Source organism: Platalea leucorodia, assembly GCF_965183815.1.
Source record: "Platalea leucorodia genome assembly, chromosome: 5".
Classification (NCBI taxonomy): Eukaryota; Metazoa; Chordata; class Aves; order Pelecaniformes; family Threskiornithidae; genus Platalea; species Platalea leucorodia.
The window spans coordinates 93,662,265-93,680,463 of NC_138827.1; positions in this window are offsets into that span (position 1 = coordinate 93,662,265).

The following is an 18,199-nucleotide window of genomic DNA, read 5'->3' on the forward strand; positions in this document are numbered from 1 at the left end:
CCTAACCTTAAAGATGCCTTCCTAGGAGTAGTGAAGGGAAACCGTCCTTAGGCCACACTTGCTTGGTTTATGCAGTCCTATTCAATATCTCCACAGAAAGCACATTTGACAATACCTGAATTCCCCTGCCACTGGGATGTGGATGATACACCCTCTAGTCCTGCAAGGAGCCACAGAAGATCAATCCACCAGTAAGGATCAAACAAACAGTTAAAGCTGAATCCACACCAGGAGGGAGTTACACCACGGGGCAGGAAAAAGAATTGCAAACCAGACATAACTTGGTCCCTCCCATGGTTGATGCTCAGCATAGTCACCCAGACCAGTACAGACAACAAATGGTCCCCCATTCCTGGCAGACAGCAGCAACAGTGACTAATCATTTCTATAAACTCCCGTAGACTAGAAGATTTCAGTTTATCAGACAGTGTCTTAGCACCAATCTGTGTCCCTTTGTTAGATGTGTTCCTGTCTGCACAACAGCACAGCAATTTATCTGGACATGGAGCCATTGATATCCAGGAGGGAAGTACAGGACACAACCACGCAGGCTGTTATGAGCCATCCTGGATGTCCTCCATTCTCCAGTGGCTTTCCAGAGAGTGTTCCCGTCCTAACCCTCAAGTTATCAACTGCTTTGCGTATCTCAGAGATTTCCCATAGCTTCAGGATTAAGGCCATGGTCAAAATCTCTTTGGCAGGTGAGAAGAGACCTCTTGTCACAAGGGCTGCCCAGGCAAGGGGCAGCACTTCCTCACTGTCTTGAGCAAGATATTTCGCTTCATAAAAGCCTCTGTGCCAAGTAGAGACCAAGAATAAGGTTTGGGCCATCCTTTTAGTGTGCATGATTCTAAAACAAACTAGGAGATACTCAGGGATTATAGCACAAAACCGCATGCAAAACCTAAGACGACAATGAGCTGTTTAATAGTGAAATGCCACTGCCTATTTGAGAACAAGTCGTAGTAAAGCTGTCACGAGCTGCTGCCAGCCTGTTTGTTTGATTCTGTTAAGCCATTACGGTGGCAAATGTCACCCTTATTTTCTTGTTTTTCACATGTGGCATCTTGTTATAAACTTTGACCGAGCTTCCAGAAAAACAGTGATTATCTTCAGTTATTCATTGTGGCACAAAGAGTCCTGACCCCCAGATGAGGATCTCCAGCCACTGCTCACTTATAAATAAATATAAACTCAAACAACTTAAAGCTATTAAGGAGAAAGACAAAGTTTACTTATTCTGCCCCAGGTACTTATACTGCTTCTATTCATTTCAAGAAATAACATTGCTACTCTGTAGTTCAAAAGAGGCTGTAAATTAACCAGCACTGAACTGGATATATTCACAGTTACCATTTGCCATTGCCAACCACCTATAGATTTCCAATAAACAGGTCTCATTCATTGTGAAAATTAGATAATTGAAACTATCTATTTGCTTCAAGGCTGTGGTCTCAGAGGTGGCGCTTGCGTGTTGCCATGACAAGTAGGTGACAGCAGTCATAATTCACTTCCACGATACCCTGCCCATTTTGTTTGTCAGTAATGAGAGCATTTTATGAGATACTGGAGATTATCTGTCGGCTTCTGTCCACAGCTCTTCTGCCTGAGGAACACCGCTTTTTCCCTATTACCATCCCTATCTCAGTAGAAATATTTTAAAATGATACGAGAATGGAATCCTGTCAAAAACAGCAATCCCAAATTACCCTGTTATCTTTTCCATGCTGCAGATTGCTGACTATTGATTATCATGCAGGCTCTGAAAGTAAATACATCGGAGCAAGTGGGAAATGTATAGCAAACACTGCCTAACAAATTTGCATGCAGCCCTTTCCATTGAAGGGTAATGTATCTACACCAAAGTATTAATTAAATGTCTTTGCCTTTCTGATTAAAATCTTAGGGTTGAAACTTAATATTTTATGTTAGACTGTGCAGTGAGGTGGAAGAGGTAGAGAAAGGTTCAACTGGTATAAAATGTTTGCATGAAGTACAGTCCACTGAGTTATAAGTGTATCTCTCCAGTTTAAACAGAAAAAAAAAAAACTCAGAAATGAGAAGCTTCCCACACACAAAATCCCTCTTTATAATTTTCTCACCATGCTACAACATATTAACTGACTCCTTGCTACAGTGGAAGTCCACTTAGTCATTAATTGTTCAGAACCTGTATTCAACCACGCCACAAGGAAACGTGTGTCTCTGGGATGGATCTCTCACTTGGTGCTATGCTATTTTTTTTCAGAACAATCGTGATCATCAGATTACATGCTCTCTAACTGAAAATTACTCAAATGTATATAGTAGCAGATAAGCCAATAGTTCAGGGAATTGGTGACTGGATGATCCATCACCCATTTCCCAGACGTAGAGCTAATCACGAGCCACTGTGCCTTGTCCTCTGACAGACTACTGCTTGGATCCATGTGAGGCAATTTATAAAATCTTCATTTATTACTGTGTATGTATGAAGTCACTATTCTATTTCATGAAATCATGTGGAGATATCAGACATTATTTAAACTGCATGTCAGTAACTTGAAAACTTTGATTCAAGAAGGTTTAATAAAAAGCTGGCTCCATGGAGGGGAGGTCTCAATTCTCATTTGTACAGAACCAGAACATACCAAAACTGTCTTATTTTATCTTCTGTCATCATTTTATTATTCTTAGCTACAAAAATACATCTGCAGTTTTTTGACAAAACATTTAAAACAAAGCTAGCCAGGAATTTTTAAAGAAAACCTCTTCTTTTGTTTTAATGCGTGAATTGCTGGCAGCTGGACATACCTTGCACCTGGAAACCAGGAGGCAGAAGAAACTGGTTTGTGTTCCTGTGCTGCCTGAATTAGGGGCAAGGAGTTGTTCCCAGGTCTCCTCTATCACCGGGGTCTTCACTGTTGCACCAGAGTTGGTCACTCCTCTCAGAGAGGAGGACTCCGCACACAACCATTCATTTGAACACGGGGAGACCAACTCATCTTTGAAAGGAAAAGCTTGGCTCAAATCCTTCTTGGTGAACAATGCACCTATGCAAAGTGGAACAGCTACGAGCAAAGACGTGGGGAGACCCTCGAGACATCCCCAGGGTCGCAGACCCACAAGAGCTGTACGAGGGCAAGCTGAAGGTGGTTCTCTCACCCACGAACCGAGTGGGTTTGGAGCCTTTTCTCACATCTTCAGCAAGCTCCATAACCACAGAGATAACAGATATATTGGAGTGGATGTTTCTCTATCATTTTTTGTGGAAAGAAGAGTTTAATCCCCATGCAGAAATGTTTCCAAAATAATCAAATTCTCTCAAATTTCTGTTTCCTAAAAAACAGTTTTCTCTTACTACAGTGAGAAAATTGTATTAAACCCCATCTCTGTCTGGCTGTTGTTTAAGTAATTGCCTGGTGGGTTCCCAAAATCACAGCCTTTGCTCAGCTCTTGCGAGGTAACCTGACCTCTGTAGGAAGGGCATGCCAAAAGCAAAGTAAGAAAGAGGCAGCACCAAGTGTGGGGCAGAGTGAATTTTGTCCCTTCTCACGTAGGACTTGCTGCAGAAGCATCCCTAAAACCAGCCCATTTCCACTGCATTCAGAGATACAGAATTTTGTGTAATCTGTGTTAATAAACACGGCTGCTCCAAAGGAATACTTGACCCGTATTATCAATTCTTCTCCCAAAGGATGAGAATAAATGAGAGTAACGTTGGCAACTGCCCAGGCTAAAAGGGCAATGTCACTGAAGAGATACCATCGTCAGCAACAGTGGGAACATTTGACTAAGTAACTCAGAAGCATTGAGGTCTCTGCCTTTAAAATTACACTATACTTCATACATAATTCCAAGCCATGTTCTGCATCATTCATTTCATGATCAAAAATGATATTTTTGCTCTTACTAACAATATTTAAACTATGATGTACCTGCAGGGAAATACATGATTGCTCTGCAAGAGAACACTTCAAATATTGAAATTGGCAAGTCCTTTATCCATAAGCCAAGAGATTCGTTGCACTTGTTAAAACTGAAATATGCAATCCTGAAAAAGAAGGATATAATTATAATTTATGAAGAGAGTATTCAGTAAATAGTTTGATTCAAGTCGTTTGTATGTGCTGCTTTAAATAACCATCCTTCTGCATGAAAAACTCTGAGTTCAAACAGAACAAATGAAGAACTGGAATTCAAGTTGGTGTTTTATTCCATACAATGACCATTCAAATAGAAAAATCTCTACTGATTACATTCATTTATGGGCCTTGGTAAGGATAAGAAACTATTTTAGCTAATTTATGAAGATTAGAATAGTCATCACTGATAGGAAACAATTTATATAAGCAGTTCTAAAATACACTTTTAGATCAAGAAAGAGCTAAAATTCTGGCAGTGGTCGCATTAGCAAAGAGAAGACACACAATAGTATTGATTAAAATTTGCATAATATCTGCTTAATTAAAAAAGCAGAGTTATATATTGCAGCCAATAGATTAATCCACTTTTCATCCACTTTTAAAAGAATAGCGTAATTCTAGTTCAGAAATATTTTTTCCTCCAAGCAATTTGCCAAATAAGGGGCTAAAATGTAAAATATTTTTTCCATTAGTTTTAGGTAATTGAAATGCAAAGTGCTGAGCACTTAATCTTTCCAGGCAGGAAAAGCTGCCTGCTGTCAGATTTTATTAAGTCTTTTTGCTGCTCTTTGTATAGTCAATAACAAGTGTCTAAACTCAGGAAATGATGTAGAGGTAGTGTTCAAAGGTAAGGATATGATAAGGTGGTGTTTGCATTCAGGATAATATGAAAAAGTCCAACATGTACACGGAAAGATTTTTCTCCATGTCAACTAATTAGCATGTTTATTGGAAGCGTTAATTATTCTGACAACCACAGAGATTATTAAGTGTGTTAACTCCTCACATGCTCCCTTTCCAGGCAGACTGCTTACATGCCAGTCGTCACAGGTAGATTTCCATATCTTAATAAAGCTAAAAGAAACAGTTCTTTCCAATTCTAGCATGTGTTAGGAAGTAAAAAATAAATTCTACCGTGAATAAGTGAGTTTCAAAACAAACCCAAGACAAATACTGTTTTGATAAAAATTAGAAAATCCTTCACGGAGGTGGCCTTCCATTTGAGCGTATGGTGCTATCTGAACCTCAGCAAGATTGATCAGATTTAAACCTACAGCTGGAAAAAACAAGGAATAGTTTACAAGATCCCAGTCTCAAAGAAGCCACCAGTGACAGGCGCACATCCATGCCCTAATTGCTCTTGATGAACAATTGCCATATAAACAATACAGCTTCCTGATACATCCCAAAATGCAATTCCTGGAAGCCCAAAACAGGAAATCTCACTTGCAGCCTAATGTGTCTGGTTCCTGTTACTCTCCCACAGAGATGAGCTCCAGCAGCATCTTCTGTACTTTGCCTCTGGAGCTGGAACCTGGTTTATATATGAGCCTCCTGCCAAGAGCCTGGACTGCCACACAGCGCAGCTGGGATGCCAAAAGTGCTGATGCCTCACCAAAAAAAAATCCTGAATAAAAGCATTGGCAGGTTTCATCATTTAATCTTATGTGTAACACTAGATAAGGCTTTGGTGTTTTATCTGTTCATAAATGAAATTAATTTAGAGGCAACATGGCTACTTAGAGCAACAACTTCTTTACTAGGACTATGCTTTCCCACCAGCCTCTTCCCCAGTGTCACTCCTGCTCACATCTAAATTTTTAGGGCCAAATAATCATTTTCATTGTGCCCAAAATCACTGCTTGGAACAGTGTTTTCCAGCCTCAGCCTCACAAAGCTGATCCCCGCAGAAGAAAAAAAGGATTTTTTTTTTTTTTTAAATCTTTGTAGTGTGCCACTGCACAGCTTTTTGGCAGCAACACAAATATGCCCTATTTTCTCCTATCTTTCTTCTCTCCCATTATTTTCTTTCCACTTTCCTTGCAATTTTTCTTTCTTTCATTTCCTCTAGTGTTATTTTCCTTGTCTACCTTTCTTGTACTTCAAGCTTCCCATTCCCAGTTCTGTCTCTACATCCATATCTGAGTCAATCTTCTTTCTTTCTTGACTTCTCCTCACTTTACCTCATCTCCAACTTTTCATTTCACCGTCATCTCCAAATTGAGGCCTTTCAGCATCCAGTTCACACATTCTCCTTCTGCTACATACATGCATAAAAGTATCTGTTATTGACATGAATTCATATGCAATGAAAATTGGGTGTTTCTTAATAGCTTGCATTTGCTGAGCTCTGACTGAGGCTTGTTTACATCCCATTAAATGTTTTTCTAAAGATTTCCTGTTACTCCTGTGTCTGCATTACAGACCAGCAAGATGGGGACCTTTGTCTATATGCACTTTGAAAAATCTAGGGCCATCATGTAGCCTTTTCTTACAGCTTTTCCTGGTTTCCTCTTCCTCTGAAAAACTAAACAGACACAGATCTAATTACCACTATCTCAGACCGTCATTAGCAAAGTAGACACAGAGTGAATTGAACACCACTTCAGGGAGATCATTACTTGAACAATCCCACAAAGCTTTTTAATATACCTTTCATTAAAACTGCACCCCCAAACATTTTTCAAAAACTCAATAATATACTTGTGAGGCTGCATAATCTGGGGTAAGAAGAGAGAATTTAAGAATCTGCATGCAAAGTAAAAAATCTAAGTCAAGATATAAAATCCAAAAGAACAACGAAGTGACTGGGTGAGTCAATAATGGTGGTTGCATGCAGATCTGATATTAACCTGATATAAGCTGATAGGACACAGAAACACGTCTGTCTTGGAGACACTGCTCTGCAGAAAGGTAGAGAGAGAGCGCAAGCCTTGAAAACCCAAAGCTTGCTTTACAACTGAGGTATTTCAAGAAACAAATAAAAGGCAGTGTTGCTTTTACTCCTCCAATGATGAGCCCATCTGCACCACTCATGGGAAAAGACAAAACAGCGTAAGCACTGGGAGCAAAAGACAGAGACACTCAGTGCTTGTCTAGCAGAAATATCCCAGCAAGCAGCCAATCTGCTCCTGCTGCTACTGAGGCTGAGACAGAAAAGTTTCTATCACAAAACAAAACCTGAGAGAGCTGTTAACTGACGACACACCTATGCACTTCACGGCAGGTCCTGGCCTGCAGTAATGTGAACAGGACTCCACTGACTTCAGTCATTTTCTGTAAAAAGTTACAACTCAAGAATCAGCATTTTATAACTATTTAGGGGCATAGGGATGCAGGTAACTACAGTTCAAAAATCCAATAGAAACTTATCTGCCTTTTTAGGAGTATCAAAATCTACAATTGGATATTAAATAAATGAGTGTCACATACTAAATACAGCATTAAGTATGACATTGTATGGTTTCCCAGGCATCTTCCAATCACACTTTTGTGGAGTAGCAAAAACAGTCCAAAAGGAAAAAAATGACTAAAAGAACCGGGATTAAAAAAAAAAAAAGGAACAAAGATAAAGATAAAGAAGAAAAGAACAACAGCCATGGAATAACGAACTGAGCACTGCTGATAGATTTCGTACTTATTATGATGATTAAGTTAATTTATTCTTAGCACTAAAATATACCTTCTGGATGAGATAACTGAAGTTGGCTACAAAGCTGGTTCTTTCCCGTGGGAAGGAAAGGGGATACAAGCCAACAATGAAGGTCTTCAGCCAAACTACTATTTCACAAAAGACTAGAAAAATCAAAGGGTAAAATAAATTGCTGAAAAAATTATTGGCTTGATATTTAAAACTGCTGAGCATCTGCAAGTCCCATTTAAGTCACAGGGAACTGAAGGCGTTGACAACCTTTGTAAATCAGGCTGGATAAGTGGCAGGACCAATAGCTAGCCAGGCTTACCAAAGAGATTTCAGAAGCTAATGATGTGAAATTAAGAGTTCTCAACTGACTGTAGTGGTAAGAAAATTAAAAAAAAAAAATTAAGAAGAAAGCCCTCAGAATTCATGATGCAAACATTTACCAATTTATTTTTTATGTTTTCTTTTAAAGAAGACTCATTTTCTCTGTTGTATTTCTGATAAGCAAAACATTTCAGTGACAAGTACAGGATTATAAGCAAGCCTGTACTAACAAATCAGTATACAAGACACAGAAATTTTAGAAATAATATATATCTGTCAAAGCTTGCCTCAGTGATCTTTTAGCTTTGTTTTTTTCAAGAATATAGAATCATTTAGGTTGGAAAAGATCTTTAAGATCATTGAGTCCAACCATTAACTTAGCACTGCCAAGTCCACCACTAAACCATGTCCCTAAGCACCACATCTACCCGTCTTTTAAATACCTCCAGGGATGGGGACTCAACCACTTCCCTGGGCAGCCTGTGCCAGTGCCTCACTGCCCTTGCGGTGAAGAAGTTTTTCCTAATATCCAACCTAAACTTCCCCTGGCATAGCTTGAGGCCGTTTCCTCTCGTCCTATCGCTTGTTACTTGGCAGAAGAGACCGACCCCCACCTCACTACAGCCTCCTTTCAGGTAGTTGTAGAGAGCAATAAGGTCTCCCCTCAGCCTCCTCTTCTCCAGGCTAAACAACCCCAGCTCCTTCAGCCGCTCCTCATAAGACTTGTGCTCCAGACCCTTCACCAGCTTCATTGCCCTTCTTTGGCTCCAGCACCTCAATGTCCTTGTAGTGAGGGGCCCAAAACTGAACACAGGACTCAAGGTGGGGCCTCACCAATGCCAAGTACAGGGGCACTATCACTGCTCTAGTACTGCTGGCCACACTATTTCTGATACAAGCCAGGATGCTATTCGCCTTCTTGGCCACCTGGGCACACTGCTGGCTCATGTTCAGGCGGCCTTCAACCAACACCCCCAGGTCCTTTTCCACCAGGCAGCTCTCCAGCCACTCCTCCCCAAGCCTGTAGCGTTGCATGGCGTTGTTGTGACCCAAGTGCAGGACCCGACACTGAGCCTTGTTGAACCTCATACAGTTGGCCTCAGCCCATCGATCCAGCCTGTCCAGGTCCCTCTGTAGGGCCTTCCTACCCTCCAGCAGATCAACACTCCCGGCCAGTGTCTGGTCTGCAAACTTACTGAGGGTGCACTCGATCCCCTTGTCCAGATCATTGATAAAGATATTAAAGAGAATGGGCCCCAATACTGAGCCCTGGGGAAAACCACTTGTGACCAGCCACCAACTGGATTTAAATCCATTCCCCATAATTCCTTGGGCCCGGCCTTCCAGCCAGTTTTTTACCCAGCAAAGAGTACGCCCATCCAAGCCATGAGCAGCCAGTTTCTCCAGGAGAATGCTGTGGGAAGCATTGTCAAAGGCTTTACTAAAGTCTAGGCAAACAGCATCCACAGCCTTTCCCTCATCCACTGAGCAGGTCACCTTGTCATAGAAGGAGATCAGGTTAGTCAAGCAGGACCTGCCTTTTATAAACTCATGCTGACTGGGTCTGATCCCCTGGTTGTCCCATACGTGATGCGTGATGGCACTCAGGATGATCTGCTCCATGACCTCTGGCACCAAGATCAGGCTGACAGGCCCGTAGTTCCCCAGAGCCTCCTTCTGGCCCTTCTTGTAGATAGGCATCTCCTACAAGTACCAGCAGTAGCAGGAAAAGACCAGAAGAAATTTATTCATCCCCAGGAAAAATTTGTGTTTCCTCACCCAATTAATATTCCCTGCAGCATATCAGCAATGTGCTGGCCAATAGCTGAATAACAATTCCCTCCATTTACAGGAGCTGAGGTCAACAGGAGGGCAAGGAGGGAAAAGTCCATTTTGGAAAGTCCTTTTAAATATAATTGTCTGCTTGTGCACATGTCAGATGAGGGAGCTGCCCCACATGGTCCATGGGCAGGGACTGACCCATAAAGACAATGTACTTTCCCAGACCCCACTTGTCCCCAGGGCTACAGGCAAAGAAGGAGGTGAAAGCAGTTTTGGCCTTGCTCCTTGCTGTCCTCTTTCATGGGAGATCCATGGCATCCTCACCATACCCCGTGAGTGACCTTGTAGGCATCCACTACATGTTTCAGGCCTCCTGCCTCCTGGTTGTCTGCCTCATTGGTAACCCAGCACAGGCAAGTAGACTCTGCTCACACCATCTGGGTCCTTTGCTCCTGTCATGCCCCTGGAGAAATACCAGGGTCCCCATGAGCCCTACCCAACACTCTGCCACATAGAGGACAGATATAAATGTGCAGACATCAGCAACTCCAGAAGAGGTTCCCCTTGTCCATCCTAATCAGAAGTTGCGTCATGCAGGGATAGAAGCAATCCTAGGTGCTGGTTCATGTAACAGATGAAGACAGTACTGCTAACACCACCTACAAAATGCCATTTCCTCAGGTGCATAAGCAAGATCGCCCCAGAAGCAGCTGGAACAGCCATGACATCTCTCACCATCAGAGGTACTTCCAGTCCAAAGATGTTCAGAAGTCTAGAGAAGTCATGGATGGTCTCCTGACACCACCCACAAAGAGTAGCACAAAACTCAATATGATTGCTACAGCCCAGCAGCCACACAGGCTGCTTCCCTGATCTCCTCTGGGATATCAGTCCATTGGGTTTAGGGTAATTTTCTACTGCATGGTACCATCCAAAGTGTTTGAACGCCTCTTTGCATCCAGACCATAATGTTTTCACTTCTGTGGACATCTATCAGTGAGCACAGATTCGTGAAGAACACCGTAAACCACTGAAATCTTTGAGCACATTGAAGTAACAGTGAAGAATTTCAGTGTTCTCTGAAATGAAATCCTAGGTAACTGCTTTGAAAATTGTTGCAGTCTTAGGAACAGTGAAAAATGATTTTAGGAGCATTCGTCAGGAAGACTAAAGATGTTCAATTTCTTTAATGACACAAAGGCCACTGCAAATGGTTGTGTGTTTTGTCATGGAATACACTTTGAAAAGATCTGACTACTGAGATGCCATTAAATTAGAACTACTCCTGTTGAAAAGTGTCTCAAATTGCCCTATTTTTTAGTAAGAAGAAAAAAATGTTTTTGTTCCTTCCTGTAATTTGTCATAGCTACACAAATCTATTACGTGGCTTGACACTTTTTTGAAGAGTAATTTCTGAGAGAACTCATAAGAGAAAGATGAATCCATGTTTCAAGATACAAAGAGACATCTCAGTGAAATAACGTGCAGATCATCATCAGCAAGCACACAACTAAGTGGACGTTCTCCCTCCTTCTGTACAAAGGATTTGTGCCACTTCTGCACTGTTTTCCATTTCCGGAGCCCTTGGAAGAACTCACCAGGGGACAGGAGAATTTGCTGCTACAAAACACAGATTTTCCAGAAAGCCTGTCCTACCCTGCGCGAGTCCACCTTCTTCCCGATACTATTGGGAGCCAAGCTGGGGAGGAAGACACCAGGCAGCCTCTGGTACAGGATGCTACCAGTTTTCAGAAATGACTCTCTGGCTGCAGAAAATCCTGGGAAAATGAAGACTGAATCACTTACTGACTGAACACTAGAAATCTTCACCTTCAGTGAAGTGGTGTGGGACATCCAAGCTGAAGATTTCACTCATTTCAGAGGGGAGCGATCCATCTAAGCATTCCATATGCTGTTGTTCAGCATTTTTCAAGTGGTCAATTAAAAGAGAGACAAACACAATCCAGCAAATAATCACCCCTAGTAACCTGGCGTCATTAGTGAGCACCCAGGCACAGCACAACATTGGGAACAGGAGTCCATAAGACTGTTTGAAAGTGTTGCATCTCCAGTACACATCAAAACCTGGAGATGAATAACCTGTAAACTGGGAAAATATGAATTAATCTGGAAACTGGTGACTTTTTGACCACTTCTTGTATAGATTCACTACCTGAAAAATATGCGGTAGTTGGAGAAGCGGAGAAAATTTTTCATGTACCACAGTCACTCTGTGCTATTACATTTCCTAAAGTATAAAGTTGGGTTTATAAAGCAGGTATGATCTAGACCTCACCCTTTGTTTTCTCACCACCATCCATGCCTTCAAGGATTTCAAGTGTTCAAGAGAAACTCACCTTGGATATGATGTTTTTCAAGTCCTGAATGCACTAACAGATTTACTTACGTTCAAGTACAGGCTGATTTTGTTGTACCAAATTTAATATGTTGAGCCAGGTTACAATAGCTGGTATCACAGTATCACTCACTTCATATATCAGTGGTGATGCTGTGCAGTTATACCAGGGTAAGAGAGATCAAAAGCTGACCACTCTGTGTTAAAGAGAGTTTACCTTCCCCTCTACCTTTCAAGTGAGCTAAATACTTGTTTCCAGTCTTCTTAGAAACAGTCCAACATAGGTTAGCACTCTGAAATTCAGTGGAGAGAATGATTTGCAGTGTAATAGACACCTAAAAATATTCTTTTTTTTTTTTCCTATGCAGTTCCCTGAAGCCCTCCTTAGCAGATCCATTAAAAATTGTCTTTGGTTTCCTAAACTCAGCTAAAATACAGAAAATTCCACTAAGGTCTTCCACAGACTAACACATGTTTTATGGTGCCATTTTCTTTTATGGAAAGATGTCTCAATCTTAGACAAATGCAATAGGGAAGATAACAATGATGAATTAAAATATGAATGCAGTAAATAATTCTTTTTTTCCTCTGAAGGAGGAACAGAGTATTTTTTCTAAGATTTCTCCACTAACAACTATTTTCACTGTTTTCCTCCTCCAAGTCATCCTCATCTGGCTCAAGGTAAGGTGGGTCCAACACTCAAAGCAGAACTTCACAAAATGGCTCTTGCATCTTGTCTACAAATTCTGGGTGAGGTCGGAAACATCTTGTAGAGGAAAACACATACAAGTGGGAGAAGGAAATGTCTACAGTTTTACTTATAAACAGCTTAGCACAATGAGGCCCAGATCTCAGATGCGGCCTTGAGTGCTTTGCCATGCAAACAATAAATTCATTTTCCTCATGAAGATGTGTCATTTTTCAGGACACTGGGCCTTTCTCCAATCGTGTGACAATTTCTCATTTCAGATTAAGATACAAAGACTTTCATGGATCTATACGCTTGTACAAAGGGATTGCTTTAGTTTAAACATTTTGCTGGTGCAAGTCACAGAAACCTACTGATGCATGGAATTTTGCATATATTTCCAGTGCTAGTCAGGTATCTGTTACAGCTCTAAGAGCACATACCATGGGTAATGAGGAGCATTCCCTTTTTGATCCTTTTATATTCTGTGGTGTGTCTTGTCTGATTTATTCACATATCAAACACCAGTCACTGTACTACAGAGAATCTGCTGAGCCCCAGAAACAGGCTGTAATAAGCTTTTCAAGCACCTGATGTGGAAAAACAGAGTAGTTGTTTATATATTCTAGGAAGTTTTGCAAATATGAGTTAAACATGCAGTATCCATAAGACGCAGAGCATTTTATTTTACAACACCAGCAGTAATAATAGTGTGAGAATTTTTGCTTTGTTTTGTTACCCTAGCAATCATAGCAATTTTCCGAATTCAGCTCACTAATAATTTTGGTGAAAAACTTATTCAAAACACTTCACCAGAGGCATCCCTAATGTTCCACCAGCAAATAACATATTTCAATTTTAAACCTGTTTGCTGTCCCACTTGGCTAGTCCTTTAGAAGCCTGTCAATAGACTAGGGAAATCCAATTTTCGAACTAGGCTAAATCTCATTTTCAGAAGTGACTTCAATGCTCAGAACTTGTCTTCAGTTCAGTCAAAGATATGATTGTAATTCAGACAGCCATCTCTGCGCTAGATAACTGTGCAAGATATTGATACTGATACTTCTGCCACAGCACAGGTGCCAGCTGGGAAAACTTGCACTAAATCCTAGGTGGGTTTCTGACCCCTGCCTGGGCTGCCATGGTTATACTGCTGCTGGACGCTTAACGCTGTCTTTGATCTCGCTATGCAAGTTGCAGTCTGAGTTTTGCCTTTCACACACTGGGTGCATTATTTTACACTGATATGATTTATCTTGTGCTTGCAATAGGCTCAAAATGATTACATAGCTGGACCCCATGGAAAGTCAACCAAATCTGACTTTCAGGCCAGGCCCACTTTAAAAACATTAAAAGAAGATCCTTTGCACAATCATAATTTCTAACACATTTTTAAATGTACAATATAAAACTTGAGGAGCTAATAATAGTACCATTGTATAAAGGGCAGGAAGAATCCAACTAATCAGTCAAAAATGGTTAAACCAAACACACTTCATGTGGAGGATTTCTTGCCTTTTAGTATGGGTGTTAAGCAAAGAGCTGAGTTTGGTGCTGAGCTGTGCATTGCTGCATTGCAAGAGCCGCCACAACAAAATGTAACCCCTTCACAGCTGGAGGTTTTAGTGCCTCTGGGTAAAGCTCTAGTTCAGTAAGTCCTGAATGTGAGTAGGCATTAATACTTATAGCAATTTTTAGAATGCAAAAGCACATATATAATACAAATCCACTCCTCATTTTTCTCAACAAAACATTTAAGCACTAACATTAACCCCAGCAGGGGTGCTCCTGTGCTGAGAAGTGCATTACTGAATTACAACATCGGAGAAATGTACCAAGCTAAAAAAACAATGCATATCTTTTGCAGGCAATATTTTGGCTTACAGTGAAAGTGGGCAAAGACAAACTAGCAAAGTCCAGAGGGGTGGTAAACCTTAACTCATTATGCCGGTAAAAGACATTACCAATTCCTTGGAAGGAATTTTCTCATTTAGCAGCTGCAAAATTTTAAGGAAATCTAAAACATTATATGAGGAGTAATAATAAGTCATGAGAAGAAGAAGTCGGTAACCAATTGCATAATTTTATCTGGAGATGTGTGCAGTATGTTAGCAGTTCAGAAAGAGCTCATTGCAGACACAAGACCACAAGAATGGGTAAATGCAACTCCAGAGAAGAATCATGTAAATAAATAGATTTCACAAAAAGCTACCACATGCCATTTTCTGTACTTGGCAAAGAACATTCAGGTGATTAAGCGGTTGAAATTTATTTCTGATTTAATTATTTGAATTTCTGATTCTCAGATGAATGTTCTGAATGTTCTTACATACAGTAAAATGATCTCATGACTGACCATTAGGACCCAAATGATATCACATCTGAAAAAAGCTGTAGCGCTTTACCTTTTTAGAGACTGCCCATTGAAATGAGGAAACAGTAAATTTACTAAATTGTTTGGGGAGTACTCACTAGTAACAGATATAGTCAGCTTCTTTTCTTCTGCTAGGTTTTAAATGATACCGTCAAGGCGCTGCGTATTTCCTAATTTTTAAAAACATTTTCTTTTTCTCCCAGTCTTATTTCTAAAACCCCCTGGAAGTTACTTGCTTCCCTAGCCTAAAAAAAGCCTATAGTATTTCTTGTGTTTTATTAGATGCATGTGAATGATTTATTACTGTAGGATTGCTCTTAAGCACAGGTTAACACGTAGGATTCTCCCCAAGTTTATGAAATAACTTGATTGCAGTTCCAGAATTTTCAATATACTGCCGATTTTAAAACTTGTATTTGCACTTATCTAAGCAGTGTTTTAAATGCAATCATTTCTAACATGTTCTTTTAGAAATATATTCCATAAAGCAATTGAGAAAGGTCAAACTGGCGAGTATTAAAGCTGCTACTATTATTTTAAGAAATGTCATGCTAGCAACAAATGAGGTTATTACACGTTAATCATTGTACAAAACAGGTGTCTTTCAGAAAATCTCTTTCCCTCTGATCAAAGAAAACTTGCAATTCCAAAACAAGGAAAGAGAAACCTCCTCATGAGTTGTTTAGTGATTAAAAAACCTCATCTGCTCTGATCTTCTCAGGAGGAAGATGTTATGAGAAAGTACATTCTCCCCTATTCTGTTTGACAGTCCGAGCCTTAGCAGAAGCTGTTTTACTTTCTTTGGAACCATCTCAAGATACTGAAAATCTCTCTCTATGGAGGAAACTTCATCACAGTCTCTCAATAATAAATATGTCAACATGCAGTACCATGAGGAGCTAAAAGGAAACAAGAGAAGGCCTTACACGAAAGCAGCCGATGGTTTGACAAGTATTTTGTTGATGCTGCTCGTTGTAGTATTGAACCAGAAAAAGCTGGACTTTTCTAATTCTCAGTGTCCTACTCTGTCAAATATAAATGTCAGCTCTTCACAAAGAGCATAAGACCCTACTCAAGATCTTATGGCTTGGCTGAAGACTTTGAACATGAAAAACCTGGCTGATGCACACTGTTCTTAGATTACTGAAACTTTGGGGTCACACTCTGCTGTTAATGAGTGGTGCTTGCTTTGATTTTTATGATCAGAGGGGATGTATTCACTTATACTCTTTTGGCTGCCTTAGAAATACCATCAAAAGTGCCAAGAGACTTAGGTCAGACTGCTTTTAGAAAACTCAGTGTCCATTATAAGAAAGAAAAAAGACAGAATACTCTCTGGTAAACCCTATTTAACGTTAATTGAGAGGAACTGCATATTGAAATGATGTACAGCCTTGTGTCTGAACTCTACACTATCAAATGCATAAAATAAACTTAGCTTCTCTTTGTGCTCACCTTTGATGTGCCTCATTGATGGCGATGGGAGTTCAACACAAGGACAATTTAGATGCCATCCAGAAGACAGGGATGAAAACTAACAGCTTTTTCAATTGGCTGTTTTCTAGAAAGCCATGTAAGAGAGTCAATCCTACCTTCAATAAACATGTTTTAGTGTCAACAGCATTAAAACTTCCCTGGGTTTCAGTTGTGAACATATCCAGTTCTCAAGTTCTACCAAACTGACCTGTGAAGGCTCTCTACAGATCCCTACAAGCCCTGAAATACTATAGTAGTCTTCATACAGCAAAGTCCTGTGAACAGAGAACTGCTCTGCATATACAGAGTTATTTTTGTAGTTGCATTGGGTACAGGCAGCAAGGCTTTGGCAGCAGGAAGGCGCCAGCGTACCCTCTTCTCACAACGTGGCTTCCTGTGCTGGACATTCTGCATAGCAGTGAGGAGTGAGGAGCACCAAGGTCAATGCTTTGAACACTAAGGTCAGACAAGAAGGAGAAGGAGGAGGAGCTCCAAGCACAGGAGCTGGTATTTCCCTGCAGCCTGTGGAGAGGATCACACTGGAGCAGATATCCACACACCAGCCCATGGAGGACCCCAGGCCAGAGCAGGTGGATATTCCCTGAAGGAACTGTGGCTGTGGAGAGCCCATGCTGGAGCAGGTGCTCCTGACAGGAACTGCAGCCCACCTCCACATTAAATTAATTTTGTACAGGCCAAGTCTGTTTGCCCATGTCAGTAATTGGTGACTGATCCCCCCATCTTTATCTCAGCCCATGAGCTTTTTCGTTCTATTTTCTCCCCCCAGCCAGCTGAGGAGGGGGAGTGAGAGAGCAGCTGGGTGGGAGTCTGGCAGCCAGCCAAGGTCAACCCACCACAATACTACTTCAGGTAATTCCGATGTTTGACTTGTGAGGGCATCATGTTCCCCATATATACCAAGAACACCCTGTACACGTTAGCATTTGCCATTCTTGGGTGTTTTCTTTATTAAGGGAGACTGAAAGAGAAGCCAAAATGTGTCAGGTAGAGTAATGGGACTGACTCTTGCAAGGAAATGATTAAAAGACATGTAATTTTTATGTTCTTGCCCTCGCAGGAGGATAATTCTTCTTCTGTTTCATTGAATAGTCAATCTGGTTGTTTTCCACAATTATTATGCGTTAATGTTTCAGAATGATGTAATGAAAATGGGAGTTGAGACCTAGTTTGCTTTTTCTGATAACCAGCAATTTGTTTTAGCTTCTGGGAAGGCTGCAAACATACCATGTGGAGCCAAATACCTTTGAATCTGACAGCTACTTCCCAATAATTTCTTTAGTTTGCTTTTAAAAGGTTCAGAAGTCACCTAGCAGTTCTTTCACTGAGCTGACTTGCACTGACCTTAAAGACCTGAATTACATTAAACTGAGAAAAGCATCTATTTACAAAGTAAATGTGTTTTCACCCATTCAAAGGGGACAGGAATCAGAATGTAGTGTCCAATGGGAACCATGAAAAGTTAGTATAAAAGGTAATGAAACAAAATGGAGGTAAAGAAGGAACAGTTAATTTACACTTTTAAGGTTTTCTGTATGCAAAAGGAGACAAGAATAATTGGTATGGAAAGCCCAAAAGATTACTTAAAATTTATTTTGAAGGTGTATGTATCTGAGGCAAAAAAGTAAGAGACACT